The sequence below is a fragment of the Anomaloglossus baeobatrachus genome, chromosome 2 (genome assembly GCF_048569485.1).
Source record: "Anomaloglossus baeobatrachus isolate aAnoBae1 chromosome 2, aAnoBae1.hap1, whole genome shotgun sequence".
Taxonomy (NCBI): domain Eukaryota; kingdom Metazoa; phylum Chordata; class Amphibia; order Anura; family Aromobatidae; genus Anomaloglossus; species Anomaloglossus baeobatrachus.
Genome location: NC_134354.1, coordinates 354076724 through 354090441, shown reverse-complemented (window position 1 = coordinate 354090441; position 13718 = coordinate 354076724). Strand labels below are relative to the sequence as shown.

General features: G+C 44.3%; 3 non-coding genes across 3 annotated transcripts; all 3 read right to left on the bottom strand.

Moving 5' to 3' along the window:
- Positions 1-170: 170 nt before the first annotated feature.
- On the bottom strand, positions 171-243 carry TRNAV-CAC (transfer RNA valine (anticodon CAC)). Its single transcript has one exon. It is a non-coding gene; the product is annotated as a tRNA-Val (tRNA).
- Positions 244-2149: 1906 nt separating this feature from the next.
- Positions 2150-2222, bottom strand: TRNAV-UAC (transfer RNA valine (anticodon UAC)). Its single transcript has one exon. It is a non-coding gene; the product is annotated as a tRNA-Val (tRNA).
- A 1656-nt stretch (positions 2223-3878) lies between these two features.
- Positions 3879-3951, bottom strand: TRNAV-UAC (transfer RNA valine (anticodon UAC)). Its single transcript has one exon. It is a non-coding gene; the product is annotated as a tRNA-Val (tRNA).
- Between the last annotated feature and the right edge of the window lie 9767 nt (positions 3952-13718).

The following is a 13718-nucleotide window of genomic DNA, read 5'->3' as shown; positions in this document are numbered from 1 at the left end:
ATTTTTATAATATGGGATTATGTTTTCTGCTAAAATTGTCAATAAAAAAGAAACCCAAAATCGTAGTTCTCTTTGTGATGGAAGCCAAAATGTATTGTCATTTGGCAACAAAACCAAGAATTTCACATATTACAAGTCGATAGGAAATTACTTCAACACCAAAAACACATTGGTTTCACTGGGGATTGAACCCAGGACCTTCTGCGTGTGAAGCAGACGTGATGACCACTACACTATGAAACCTTTGAAATCCTGCAAAGTAATGGCAATTAGAGATGAGTTTTGACTGCCAGGGGAAAAAAAAACAAATTCGTAGCTCTGTTGGTGATGGAAGCTAAAACATCCCGTTATTCGGCAACAAAGCCAAGAGCTTTATATACTGCAGGTTGATAGGGGATTATTTCAACACCAAAAACACATGGGTTTCATTGGGGATTGAACCCAGGACCTTCTGCGTGTAAAGCAGACGTGATTTCCACTACACTATGAAATCTTTGAAAGCCTGCAAAGTAATGGCAATTAGAGACGAGTTTTGACCGCCAGGGAAAAAAAAACAAATTCGTAGCTCTGTTGGGGATGGAAGCCAAAACATCCCATCATTCGGCAACAAAGCCAAGAACTTCATATATTGTAGTTTAATTGAGTATTATTTCAACACCAAGAACAGATTGGTTTTACTGGGGATTGAACGCAGGACCTTCTGCATGTTAAGCAGACGTGATGACCACTACTCTCTGAAACCTGATGGAAAGTTACTGTGTATTGGCTAGCAGAGCAGAATTGTGACTGACGGGGCCTTTTTATTGCTGAAGGAAAGTATTTTTGGTTAATGAAACATTTACAATTTTTATTACATATTTTACCAATTTTATTCCTACAAAGGGATTTTGCTTAAAAGGAAGTTTACATTGAATGTGTTACTTTTTTCCACATAGTTTAGTTGTTTGCTTTGGTATTAAAAGGAACTATATATTTTGAAACAAACAGGATTTTTATAATATGGGATTATGTTTTCTGCTAAAATGGTCAATTAAAAAGAAACCCAAAATCGTAGTTCTCTTGGTGATGGAAGCCAAAATATATTATCAGTTGGCAATAAAACAAAGAATTTCATATGTTACAGGTTGATAGCAACTTACTTCAACAGCGAAAACAGCTTGTTTTTACTGGGGATTGAACCCAAGACCTTCTGCGTGTGAAGTAGACGTGATGACGACTCCACTATGAAACCTGTGAAATCCTGCAAAGTAATGGCATTTAGAGTTGAGTTTTGACCGCTAGGGGAAAAAAAAAAAAATAATTTGTAGTTCTGTTTGTAATGGAAGCCAAAACATCCCGTCATTCGGCAACAAAGCCGAGAACGTCATATATTGTAGCTGGATAGCGTATTATTTCAACACTAAGAACAGATTGGTTTCACTGGGGATTGAACCCAGGACCTACTGCATGTTAAGCAGACGTGATGGCCACTACACTATGAAACCTGACAAAAAGTTACTGTGTATTGGCTAGCAGAGCAGAATTGTGACTGACGGGGCCTTTTTATTGCTGAAGGAAAGTATTTTTGGTTAATGAAACATTTACAATTATTATTACATATTTTACCAGTTTTATTCCTACAAAGGGATTTTGCTTAAATTGAAGTTTATATTGAATGTGTTACTTTTTTCTCCATAGTTTGGTCTTTTGCTTTTGTATTTATGGGAACTATATATTTTGAAACAAATAGGATTTTTATAATATGGGATTATGTTTTCTGCTAAAATTGTCAATAAAAAAGAAACCCAAAATCGTAGTTCTCTTTGTGATGGAAGCCAAAATGTATTGTCATTTGGCAACAAAACCAAGAATTTCACATATTACAAGTCGATAGGAAATTACTTCAACACCAAAAACAGATTGGTTTCACTGGGGATTGAACTCAGGATCTTCTGCGTGTGAAGCAGACGTGATGACCACTACACTATGAAACCTTTGAAATCCTGCAAAGTAATGGCAATTAGAGATGAGTTTTGACTGCCAGGGGAAAAAATACAAATTCGTAGCTCTGTTGGTGATGGAAGCTAAAACATCCCGTTATTCGGCAACAAAGCCAAGAGCTTTATATACTGCAGGTTGATAGGGGATTATTTCAACACCAAAACCACATGGGTTTCACTGGGGATTGAACCCAGGACCTTCTGCGTGTAAAGCAGACGTGATTTCCACTACACTATGAAACCTTTGAAAGCCTGCAAAGTAATGGCAATTAGAGACGAGTTTTGACCGTCAGGGAAAAAAAAAACAAATTCGTAACTCTGTTGGGGATGGAAGCCAAAACATCCCATCATTCGGCAACAAAGCCAAGAACTTCATATATTGTAGTTTAATTGAGTATTATTTCAACACCAAGAACAGATTGGTTTTACTGGGGATTGAACGCAGGACCTTCTGCATGTTAAGCAGACGTGATGACCACTACTCTATGAAACCTGATGGAAAGTTACTGTGTATTGGCTAGCAGAGCAGAATTGTGACTGACGGGGCCTTTTTATTGCTGAAGGAAAGTATTTTTGGTTAATGAAACATTTACAATTTTTATTACATATTTTACCAGTTTTATTCCTACAAAGGGATTTTGCTTAAAAGGAAGTTTACATTGAATGTGTTACTTTTTTCCACATAGTTTAGTTGTTTGCTTTGGTATTAAAAGGAACTATATATTTTGAAACAAACAGGATTTTTATAATATGGGATTATGTTTTCTGCTAAAATGGTCAATTAAAAAGAAACCCAAAATCGTAGTTCTCTTGGTGATGGAAGCCAAAATATATTATCAGTTGGCAATAAAACAAAGAATTTCATATGTTACAGGTTGATAGCAAATTACTTCAACAGCGAAAACAGCTTGTTTTTACTGGGGATTGAACCCAAGACCTTCTGCGTGTGAAGTAGACGTGATGACGACTCCACTATGAAACCTGTGAAATCCTGCGAAGTAATGGCATTTAGAGTTGAGTTTTGACCGCTAGGGGAAAAAAAAATAATAATTTGTAGTTCTGTTTGTAATGGAAGCCAAAACATCCCGTCATTCGGCAACAAAGCCGAGAACGTCATATATTGTAGCTGGATAGCGTATTATTTCAACACTAAGAACAGATTGGTTTCACTGGGGATTGAACCCAGGACCTACTGCATGTTAAGCAAACGTGATGGCCACTACACTATGAAACCTGACAAAACGTTACTGTGTATTGGCTAGCAGAGCAGAATTGTGACTGACGGGGCCGTTTTATTGCTGAAGGAAAGTATTTTTGGTTAATGAAACATTTACAATTATTATTACATATTTTACCAGTTTTATTCCTACAAAGGGATTTTGCTTAAATTGAAGTTTATATTGAATGTGTTACTTTTTTCTCCATAGTTTGGTCTTTTGCTTTTGTATTTATGGGAACTATATATTTTGAAACAAATAGGATTTTTATAATATGGGATTATGTTTTCTGCTAAAATTGTCAATAAAAAAGAAACCCAAAATCGTAGTTCTCTTTGTGATGGAAGCCAAAATGTATTGTCATTTGGCAACAAAACCAAGAATTTCACATATTACAAGTCGATAGGAAATTACTTCAACACCAAAAACAGATTGGTTTCACTGGGGATTGAACTCAGGATCTTCTGCGTGTGAAGCAGACGTGATGACCACTACACTATGAAACCTTTGAAATCCTGCAAAGTAATGGCAATTAGAGATGAGTTTTGACTGCCAGGGGAAAAAAAACAAATTCGTAGCTCTGTTGGTGATGGAAGCTAAAACATCCCGTTATTCGGCAACAAAGCCAAGAGCTTTATATACTGCAGGTTGATAGGGGATTATTTCAACACCAAAAACACATGGGTTTCACTGGGGATTGAACCCAGGACCTTCTGCGTGTAAAGCAGACGTGATTTCCACTACACTATGAAACCTTTGAAAGCCTGCAAAGTAATGGCAATTAGAGACGAGTTTTGACCGCCAGGGAAAAAAAAAAACAAATTCGTAACTCTGTTGGGGATGGAAGCCAAAACATCCCATCATTCGGCAACAAAGCCAAGAACTTCATATATTGTAGTTTAATTGAGTATTATTTCAACACCAAGAACAGATTGGTTTTACTGGGGATTGAACGCAGGACCTTCTGCATGTTAAGCAGACATGATGACCACTACTCTATGAAACCTGATGGAAAGTTACTGCGTATTGGCTAGCAGAGCAGAATTGTGACTGACGGGGCCTTTTTATTGCTGAAGGAAAGTATTTTTGGTTAATGAAACATTTACAATTTTTTTTACATATTTTACCAGTTTTATTCCTACAAAGGGATTTTGCTTAAAAGGAAGTTTACATTGAATGTGTTACTTTTTTCCACATAGTTTAGTTGTTTGCTTTGGTATTAAAAGGAACTATATATTTTGAAACAAACAGGATTTTTATAATATGGGATTATGTTTTCTGCTAAAATGGTCAATAAAAAAGAAACCCAAAATCGTAGTTCTCTTGGTGATGGAAGCCAAAATATATTATCAGTTGGCAATAAAACAAAGAATTTCATATGTTACAGGTTGATAGCAAATTACTTCAACAGCGAAAACAGCTTGTTTTTACTGGGGATTGAACCCAAGAGCTTCTGCGTGTGAAGTAGACGTGATGACAACTCCACTATGAAACCTGTGAAATCCTGCAAAGTAATGGCATTTAGAGACGAGTTTTGACCGCTAGGGGAAAAAAAAAAATAATTTGTAGTTCTGTTTGTGATGGAAGCCCAAACATCCCGTCATTCGGCAACAAAGCCAAGAACTTCATATATTGTAGTTTTATAGCGTATTATTTCAACACTAAGAACAGATTGGTTTCACTGGGGATTAGAGATGAGCGAACCGGTCCCGGTTCGGCTCGAGGTCGGTTCGCCGAACGGAGCTCCCGTTCGAGTTCGGCTCGTCGAACGTTCGATGAACTGAACTCGAGCCAATAGGAAACAATGGGAGGCAATCACAAACACAGAAAAACACCTAGAAAACACCCTCAAAGGTGTCCAAAAGGTCACAAACAACTCACAACACATGGGAAAGTGACAAGGACATATACTCATGTGAAAACAAATGAGCTGGACAAGGAAAAAGAGGAGGACACACAGATATATGAGTATATGCAAGGAAACATCGATTCCATTATTGTGCAACTTGAGCCCTGCTCATTTTAGGCTTCCAATCTTGATAAATTGCCTGAGCTCGCCACGTACGTCTTGGGGATCTTGTCGTGTCCTGCAGCCAGCGTTCTCTTGGAACCTGTCTTCAGTGCTGCTGGGGGTCTGCTGGCAGATAAGCACACGTGTCTGTCCACTGACAATGTGGACATGGCTCTCAGAGGACTTTTCTTCCCCTGGGTCAGCCAGGGGATGGGAAAGGCACGCGCATTTTTGAGAGTGCTTCATGCAAAGTATCTTTTTCTTTTTCAAAAGGGGGGGTCAACCGATGCCAGTCAAGTGGGGTGTGTGTGGCCCAGTTAGTGGCAACGAGGGAGACTGTGGGTTGAGTCCCCTCGCTGTGTTTCTAAAAGAACCAAGATGAACAAGTCATGGCTCTCAGAGGACTTTTCTTCCCCTGGGTCAGCCAGGGGACGGGAAAGGCACGTGTATTTTTGAGAGTGCTTAATGCAAAGCATCTTTTTCTTTTTCAAAAGGGGGCTCAACTGATGTCAGTCAAGTGGGGTGTGTGTGGCCCAGTTAGTGGAAACGAGGGAGACTGTGGTTGGAGTCCCCTCGCTGTGTTTCTAAAAGACCCAAAATGAACAAATCATGGCTCTCAGAGGACTTTTCTTCCCCTGGGTCAGCCAGGGGACGGGAAAGGCACGTGTATTTTTGAGAGTGCTTCATGCAAAGCATCTTTTTCTTTTTCAAAAGGGGGGGTCAACCGATGCCAGTCAAGTGGGGTGTGTGTGGCCCAGTTAGTGGCAACGAGGGAGACTGTGGTTGGAGTCCCCTCGCTGTGTTTCTAAAAGAACCAAGATGAACAAGTCATGGCTCTCAGAGGACTTTTCTTCCCCTGGGTCAGCCAGGGGACGGGAAAGGCACGCGTATTTTTGAGAGTGCTTCATGCAAAGCATCTTTTTCTTTTTCAAAAGGGGGGGTCAACCGATGCCAGTCAAGTGGGGTGTGTGTGGCCCAGTTAGTGGCAACGAGGGAGACTGTGGTTGGAGTCCCCTCGCTGTGTTTCTAAAAGAACCAAGATGAACAAGTCATGGCTCTCAGAGGACTTTTCTTCCCCTGGGTCAGCCAGGGGACGGGAAAGGCACGTGTATTTTTGAGAGTGCTTCATGCAAAGCATCTTTTTCTTTTTCAAAAGGGGGCTCAACTGATGTCAGTCAAGTGGGGTGTGTGTGGCCCAGTTAGTGGAAACGAGGGAGACTGTGGTTGGAGTCCCCTCGCTGTGTTTCTAAAAGACCCAAAATGAACAAATCATGGCTCTCAGAGGACTTTTCTTCCCCTGGGTCAGCCAGGGGACGGGAAAGGCACGTGTATTTTTGAGAGTACTTCATGCAAAGCATCTTTTTCTTTTTCAAAAGGGGGGGTCAACCGATGCCAGTCAAGTGGGGTGTGTGTGGCCCAGTTAGTGGCAACGAGGGAGACTGTGATTGGAGTCCCCTCGCTGTGTTTCTAAAAGAACCAAGATGAACAAGTCATGGCTCTCAGAGGACTTTTCTTCCCCTGGGTCAGCCAGGGGACGGGAAAGGCACGTGTATTTTTGAGAGTGCTTCATGCAAAGCATCTTTTTCTTTTTCAAAAGGGGGCTCAACTGATGTCAGTCAAGTGGGGTGTGTGTGGCCCAGTTAGTGGAAACGAGGGAGACTGTGGTTGGAGTCCCCTCGCTGTGTTTCTAAAAGAACCAAGATGAACAAGTCATGGCTCTCAGAGGACTTTTCTTCCCCTGGGTCAGCCAGGGGACGGGAAAGGCACGTGTATTTTTGAGAGTGCTTCATGCAAAGCATCTTTTTCTTTTTCAAAATGGGGCTCAACTGATGTCAGTCAAGTGGGGTGTGTGTGGCCCAGTTAGTGGAAACGAGGGAGACTGTGGTTGGAGTCCCCTCGCTGTGTTTCTAAAAGACCCAAAATGAACAAATCATGGCTCTCAGAGGACTTTTCTTCCCCTGGGTCAGCCAGGGGACGGGAAAGGCACGCGTATTTTTGAGAGTGCTTCATGCAAAGCATCTTTTTCTTTTTCAAAAGGGGGGGTCAACCGATGCCAGTCAAGTGGGGTGTGTGTGGCCCAGTTAGTGGAAACGAGGGAGACTGTGGTTGGAGTCCCCTCGCTGTGTTTCTAAAAGAACCAAGATGAACAAGTCATGGCTCTCAGAGGACTTTTCTTCCCCTGGGTCAGCCATGGGACGGGAAAGGCACGTGTATTTTTGAGAGTGCTTCATGCAAAGCATCTTTTTCTTTTTCAAAAGGGGGCTCAACTGATATCAGTCAAGTGGGGTGTGTGTGGCCCAGTTAGTGGAAACGAGGGAGACTGTGGTTGGAGTCCCCTCGCTGTGTTTCTAAAAGACCCAAAATGAACAAATCATGGCTCTCAGAGGACTTTTCTTCCCCTGGGTCAGCCAGGGGACGGGAAAGGCACGCGTATTTTTGAGAGTGCTTCATGCAAAGCATCTTTTTCTTTTTCAAAAGGGGGGGTCAACCGATGCCAGTCAAGTGGGGTGTGTGTGGCCCAGTTAGTGGCAACGAGGGAGACTGTGGTTGGAGTCCCCTCGCTGTGTTTGTAAAAGAACCAAGATGAACAAGTCATGGCTCTCAGAGGACTTTTCTTCCCCTGGGTCAGCCAGGGGACGGGAAAGGCACGTGTATTTTTGAGAGTGCTTCATGCAAAGCATCTTTTTCTTTTTCAAAAGGGGGCTCAATTGATGTCAGTCAAGTGGGGTGTGTGTGGCCCAGTTAGTGGAAACGAGGGAGACTGTGGTTGGAGTCCCCTCGCTGTGTTTCTAAAAGACCCAAAATGAACAAATCATGGCTCTCAGAGGACTTTTCTTCCCCTGGGTCAGCCAGGGGACGGAAAAGGCACGTGTATTTTTGAGAGTGCTTCATGCAAAGCATCTTTTTCTTTTTCAAAAGGGGGCTCAACTGATGTCAGTCAAGTGGGGTGTGTGTGGCCCAGTTAGTGGAAACGAGGGAGACTGTGGTTGGAGTCCCCTCGCTGTGTTTTACATGCTTTTAGAAGGGCATGACATGGCTTGGAGGTTGACTTTCATCATCTGCAAACTGTTGGCTACCAAAATGCTGCCTTTCCAACAACTGTGGTTATAGACAATGAGGAACATACTGATGAAGATGAGACTCAGATACCCGATTGGGATGACAACTTAAATATTCGGTCAGGGCAAGAAGAGGCTCGGTCTGAGGGGGAGGGGAGTGCAAACACAACAATTGATGATGAAGTCCTAGATCCCACCTACTGTCAACCCACAGTCAGACACTCGAGGAGGTCAACAGAGGCGGTGGAGGAGGATGCAACCGACGTCGAAGTAACCTTGCGCCTTCCTGGACACAGTCGGAGCACTGGTAGCACGTCTACAACTGCATCCTCAGCCACCACTCTGCCTCTGAGCATTATTCGGGGTGGATCAACAGGTCGCATGGCCTCTAAGCCTTGCCTAGCCTGGTCCTTTTTTGACATAAAAAAAGATCGCCCTAATTATGTGATCTGTAACATTTGGCATGGTTATCTTACTAAAGGTCAAAACCTCAGCAGTTTGACAACTTCTTCCATAAATCGTCACATGAATAAATATCATATGGCCTGGTGGGAAGCTCACCGTGCTGCAATGCGGCCTAGCGGAGCCAACCATCCACCGTCTGCCCCTTCCAGTGCATCCGCGCGCTCGTCATCTTCTAGGACTGTGGGGACAGCTGTCACACCTGTTTTTCCACCCACAACTTCCACCACTGTAACCGCAACAGGCAGTTTGCTTGGTAGGTCGTCAGTTGGTTTGGAAAGGGAAACAAGTGATTGTGTACAGCTCTCTCAAACATCGATAGCACCAACGTTGGATGAAGGCAACATCATGTCTCCGCCTGCACTTTCCTCACAAACCTGCATTTTTCAAGGGACACCCTACTCAACACCGTCTACAGACAGCAGCCAGATCTCTGTCCCTCAGATGTGGACAAATAAAAGGCCATTTCCTGCGACCCATGACAAAGCTAAGAGGTTTACTTTATCCCTCTGTAAGCTCTTGGCTACGGAAATGCTGCCTTTCCGCATGGTGGACACACAGGATTTTAGAGACCTTATGTCTGTCACTGTGCCCCAGTACCAGATGCCCAGTCGCCTCTACTTCTCTAAGAAAGGTGTGCCTGCGCTACACCAGCATGTCGCACACAACATCACCGCTTCCTTGAGAAACTCTGTGTGTGAACAGGTGCATTTCACCACCGATACTTGGACCAGTAAGCATGGATAGGGTTACATGTCGCTGACTGGGCACTGGCAAACTATGGTGAGAGATGGAGAAGGGTCTGCTGTACAAGTCTTGCCGTCCCCACGAGTTGTTTCAATCCTTGTTCTGTATGTAGAAGTTAATACACTGCTTCTGCCTCTTCAACCTCGTGTGGGTCCTCCACCTTGGCGCAAACCCTGTGTGGTCAGGCCACCCTTCCAAGCAACTGCGCACAAGGACTACCACACACCTCCTTACTATGCTGGCAGCAGAGCTCAATGCCATCAGGCGGTCAAAGTTTTACTTTGAAATGTATGGGAAATGTGAGTCACACCGCTATTCCAGAGAATAGGAGTCAGGCAGGGTCAAAACATTAATTGAGGAACAGGAACAGAATGGGACGGCCAGGACTTAATCAGAAAACAAGCAGAGGTGAAATGCGGATCGGCCAACAAGGTACATAAACAGCAAGCAGGAAAAGTAGTCAGGTAACAAGCACACAAAATCATAAAACTGAACTGGGGGTAAAATTAACCAGAGGTTCATAGCTATGTCTGGCAGTGGTCTGCAGACAGGATGGGCATAAAAAAGGGTGTGGTGTCTTCCCATTGGTTGTAGCTGAATGATGGTATTTCATCTGTGAGATACCCACCAGCTACATTCAGCCAGAGATTCTGCATCTGTCAAGGTAATGCAGCCCAGTGGGTGAGCATAACCTGCGTCCACCTGCGCCGCTGGCATCGACTCCTCTCCCATCATCAGCACTATTCATGAAAGGAACACGTTGTAACCTGGCGACCATAGTACAAATTGACGGAGCGGACTCCGTTGGTGACTTAACAGTCGTGTGCGGCAATGATGCAAACCTGGCTGCGGGCCATCGTCAGGGCAATGTGACACACGTGCCTTGTATGGCTCACGTGTTGAACCTAATTCTCCAGCAATTTTTAAAACACCATCACGGCCTACATGGCCTTGTGCAGCGTGCACGCTCGATATCTGCTCACTTCCATCGTGCGTACACAGCAGCTCAACAACTTTCGTCGCTACAGAAGTCTTTAGGTCTGGTGGTTAAACGCCTGAAATGCGATGTGCCCACACGCAGGAATTTGAATCTGCACATGTTGCAGCGTGTGTGGCAGCACCGCAGAGCCCTGCTGAAATACGGTATGACATATAGCCTGGGATAACTTGATCAAGAGGTGGTGCAGATCACGCTGCTGGAGTGGTGTCAGATCAAGGACCTATGCACCCTGCTACACAGTTCACAAATGTCGACGAAGATGTTTAGCACTGGCAATGTCATTCTCAGCGTGACAATTCTGGTCATCTACATGATGGAGCACACTGTAATTATTATTCGGAGTCAGGTGTTGGGACAAGAGGAAGGGGAGGAAGTACAGGAGGAGTCATATGCGGAAGGGATAACAAGATCTACGAGGTCCAGATGGTCAGCGGCACCTAGGCGGCAGTCATGGTGAGGGAGAGGGATTAACAAGGGCGCATAGTATCAGCAAAAAGTGTTGATGAAAGTGCAGGAGCCCATGAAGAAATGGAGGACGAACTTGCGATGGGCATGGAAGACTCAGCAGATGAGTGAGAGCTTGCTCACATTTCGGTTGTGCGAGGTTGTGGGTAGAGGGCAGAGGAAGGATGCACGATTCTCACCTCTCTGCCACCAACACACCAAGGACTTGGTCCTCCTGGATGCACAAGACACATGAGCGCCTTCTTGCTGCACTACCTACATAACCCTCGGATTGTATGAATTTGAAGTAATCCTGAATACTGGGTTGCCACACTGTTAGATCCCCGGTACAAGACAAAATTTGGCGAACTAATTCCTGCCATAGAAATAGACGCACGTATACAGGAGTATCTGCAGAATGTGGTACGCAATCTTAGATCTACTTTTCCACTAAACACCAGTGCTGCACAGAGTGAATCTCAACGCTTTGTCATGGATAGGAGGAAATGGTCTTTTACTTGTCCACATCGGAGGGACCGAGGGATGGCTGCTGTGCTGAGATGGCGTTGAGTACGGTGTCCCTGCACAGTTGCACTTTTGGTCATATCCCAAAATGAGTTGAAAAAGGACAGATGCTGTTGGAAAGGGGAACAGGTGTGTTGGAAAGGGGAAAAAAGTTTTGGTCCGTGGATTTGGTGGTTAAGCAACTGTAACATTTGCTGAAGAAACAACATCTGTTACAGTGGGACTGGCAGATTTGGATAAAGTGGTATATAATCTGTGACCGCTATATAACGAAAATTAATAAGAAAAGAAAGACAAAGGTATATATCCCCATCAGCAGTCAGTGTCCACCGTGCTCCCAGTTGGAAAAGGAGAGGTTGGCAACTTGAAGTTTTGGTGGAGGATACAGAGCTGTGTGGCTATGAAACTAATAGTAGCCTGAACCGAGTTAGACGCCATTCGGATCTGGAGACTGGGAGCCCTGTTAGCGTCACAGGGTCCACATGCCCACCCAGCCCAGGAACTCCCTGTTAACAACACAGGGGCCATTGAGTACGCTGACCGTGTGCGTAGGGGCCACACCTGTGGACAGCAGGCGCATCAGCAGCAGCAGGCCTGTTAATGCCACTGGGCTGCACAAGCAGGACTGTTAGGACAGGAGCTGGTCTTAACCGTTCTGCGTTACCAACTGTGGTGGTGGCCTGCATCCACCACCCTATCCCTGCCTACCTCTGGCCTAAAGCCGCAATGGGTTCAACACATGGAGGTGTGCTCTTTTGGAGCATAATAGAAGACTGCGCACCTCCTTGTTGGCTCCAGCCCCTTTTATAACCTGGGTCCGCCCCAAACCAGGGTGAACCACAATGCACCTCCTGGAGACAAAAGTAGAGTGACACGTCATGAGTGGCATAACTAGCGTCCTATTTGGAAACGCAACTTCAATGATGACCTCATGGCTGCCATGACCCAAACACCTCACCAGTCATCGTCTGACCATCAATAATGCTGTGACAAGTCATAGGTGTGGGCCTCTGCAAGCCATTTGGGAGGACACCTGATGCCCTATGGTCTATATGGGACCCACACATCAGTGCCAGTGCCAAAGAGTGCATTACCGGACCTAGTCTCTGATGCAGGAAGTGCCTGAGCATGCTCAGTAGCATGAAATACAGTCTCTGAAAAAAGACTATCAGCTTTAGCATGGTGTCTAGGCACAAAACAGGACTTAGACCCGGCACGGAATGCAAGCACCTGTGCAAAGAGGCTTTTCACACTTAGTGTGGGAGCATGCGCTGTATCCCGAAAAGAAGACTTAGCGTCAGGAATAACACAGTCAGGCTGAGCATACTCACTACGCGAAACACTGTAATTAGGCTGCAGCTGGGGTACATCGGCACACGCATGCGCACTCGCTGCCTCTCCACACTTAGACGTGGAGGGGAAATTTGTCTTGGAGATGCTGTCTATGAACAGAAGGAAAAGCTAAAGGAAGCCTGACTTTCTATCCCTCCGAATTATGAAATGCAGCAATGAATTCCATGAGTTTGCTATAACATTAGCGTAGCAAAATGTGCATGAGGGTGTGATGTAGAGGTGCTAGAAATAGCTTGTCACAAGTGGGGCACTAATGGAATACAACAGCCAGTTCTATGATGCCACTAAATGGCAGTATTTTGTGCTATCATTATAGCTTATTAAAAACAGAGCAGGAGGTTGTCATGCAGAGGTGCTGCACATAGATTTGCAGTAGTGTGAATAGACAAAAGTACAATAGCCACGTTTAGGATACAACTAGGTACAGTGAGTGTTTGCTAGTATAATGGCTGAGTTTAAAAAAGTTAGAGTGTGCAATGCAGGCAGACGTGCTGCAAATATCGTTCCAATACTGTGAATTGACAAAAGTACAATAGCCACGTTTAGGATACAACTAGGTACAGTGAGTGTTTGCTAGTATAATGGCTGAGTTTAAAAAAGTTTGAGTGTGCAATGCAGGCAGATGTGCTGCAAATAACGTTCCAATACTGTGAATTGACAAAAGTACAATAGCCACGTTTAGGATACAACTAGGTACACTGAGTGTTTGCTAGTATAATGGCTGAGTTTAAAAAAGTTTGAGTGTGCAATGCAGGCAGATGTGCTGCAAATAACGTTCCAATACTGTGAATTGACAAAAGTACAATAGCCACGTTTAGGATACAACTAGGTACACTGAGTGTTTGCTGGTATAATGGCTGAGTTTAAAAAAGTTAGAGTGTGCAATGCAGGCAGACGTGCTGCAAATATCATTCCAATACT